Source organism: Dipodomys ordii, unplaced genomic scaffold (assembly GCF_000151885.1).
Source record: "Dipodomys ordii isolate 6190 unplaced genomic scaffold, Dord_2.0 Scaffold4, whole genome shotgun sequence".
Classification (NCBI taxonomy): Eukaryota; Metazoa; Chordata; class Mammalia; order Rodentia; family Heteromyidae; genus Dipodomys; species Dipodomys ordii.
In genome coordinates this window covers 21,300,646-21,302,671 of record NW_012267220.1, presented here as the reverse complement: position 1 = coordinate 21,302,671, position 2,026 = coordinate 21,300,646, and the positions used below count along the sequence as shown (strand labels likewise).

The 2,026-nt window shown below is 52.0% G+C and overlaps 1 pseudogene; it reads right to left on the bottom strand.

Annotated features, from left to right (window-relative positions):
- Positions 1-1,576: 1,576 nt before the first annotated feature.
- Positions 1,577-1,813, bottom strand: LOC105991442 (annotated as a pseudogene).
- Positions 1,814-2,026: the final 213 nt, after the last annotated feature.

Here is a 2,026-nt window from a genome sequence, read left to right as displayed (position 1 = left end):
ATTATTGAAAGTATTCCTGAATAAGTGAAGAAAACTTTACACAGAGGTATAAAATGGGTACACAATGTGCATTAAAATAACTAGCTCACATCAAAAGTTTAACGAACTACAGCTATGTTTGCACACAACCCTATTAGGTCTTATTCACTCTTGTATTTCAAGCAGCTAGAGCAATCTTCTGTACATTGGTCCAAGATGAACAGGAAATGAATAGAGGCCAGGTGGGCATTTCAGGCCCATTGGCTGTGGATTGGGGAAAACACTATAAAGCTGGGGTGCGGCTTCTATGCATCCTCGGGGTTATGCAATATGTTGAATGGTTCAGACGGTTCGGTGGGAGTCCCCTCTGTGTCCCTAAATAGGGCTCAAAGCTAATGCAGATTGCCTGGGCTGGGGGGGGGGCAGTGGTTCTTCTTTAGTAGCCAAGAAGACAGTCCGCTGTGGTTGGGGGTCAGGGGAAGTTGTTATTCTTCAAAGTCCTCCTCCATCAGTCAGAGACGGTCAGCTGTGTGCTGTGTGCAGGTGCAGCACCTGCTTCTTGGCTCCAGGCACCCCCAGCAAGGTCGCACGGAACGGTCCGGACAAGGGCCCCGCGCGGCGCGCCCGGACCCGCGCTCGCCACGCCCACTTCCTGCCCCATCCCGCGCCTTCCCAGGTCCTTCTCCCGGTGAACCGGATGCGCTGCCAGTCTCCTCCTCCGCGTCCTCGGCTTCCACCCAGCTCCCGGGCGAAGCCGCTGGCTGCCAGCCCCGAGGGCCCAACCAGGAGACTCCTGGCAGCTGGCCTGGCCTGGCCGGTGTGGGGCGCGGTAGGAGCTGGGCGCGCACGGCTACCGCGCGTGGAGGAGACACAGCCCTGCGGCGATGGGTGCCCGGGCCGCTCCTTCACGCCGGAGACAGGCGGGGCGGCGGCTGCGTTACCTGCCCACCGGGAGCTTTCCCTTCCTCCTGCTGCTGCTGCTGCTGTGCATCCAGCTCGGGGGAGGACAGAAGAAAAAGGAGGTGAGAGTGAATTGCGTTGGCTTTTTCTTACCGCCCGCCCCCCCCCCCGGCCAGCTCGCGTTACTAGGCAACGCCAACGCGTTGCTAGGCAACGGGGCTTGGGCTTTGGAGGCCTTGGGCGTGGGCTGGCGCTTGTGGGCGGTGGTGGGACGGGTGGGGGGGTGGGTTGGGGAGGGGGTGTCGCCTCCTGTCTGGATGTGGGGGAGCAGGGTCCTTACTCTGAAACGGGAAGCTTTTCCTTAATAACAACACACTGCAGGGCAGGCAGGCTTGTCTGACCAAAGCTCAGCTGCGGCCCACCTTTACACACCTGTGTCACTGAAAGGGTGGTGGGTGGGGAAATAGCTGATAGAAATATTTATTCCACCGCACAAACAACCCACAACAAACTAGTTCTCTCTTACATGTTGTTGTGCTGTCTGGTCAAGAGTTATTCTGCATTCTTAATTAAACCCTTTAAAACTGCTTTTGTTTTCTATGCTAAATTTGATGTGCCAATGGTGATGTTTATCTACTTTTTTTTTTGATTTAAAAAATGGAAAGTACTGTTTTCTTTGATGGATATCATTCGAACCTTAGGCAGTTCTTTTGCAGAAAGTTGGGTCCATAATTTTCAAATGATGATAGGATTGTGTCAACCAAATAGTTTCAATAGCAGCAGCGGTTTCCTCGAACTGTCCGCGAAAGTTATGAAACTGTGGAATTGTCATTTCACAGGACTTGCTCCTGGCCAGAATGATCTGCCACTTTTAGCATTACTGCAATATAAGGATATTTTTAAGGGATATGCAGGTGTCGGAGCTTACAGCCATACTGGTTTCCACGGAAAACCTATAGGCTGGCTGATGATTTAGCATCTAGTAAGGCTCACTGTACCTAAACCCTTCCATTCTTCAAGTTTATTTGCAAAGTTCGGGCCACTTGATTTCAATCTTAGCTCACCATTAAATTCTGGGGAAGGTGAGATTTGAATTAACCCTTATTTAAAGGAGTTTTAGGATTAGTTACAGGTACTTGCCGTGGAT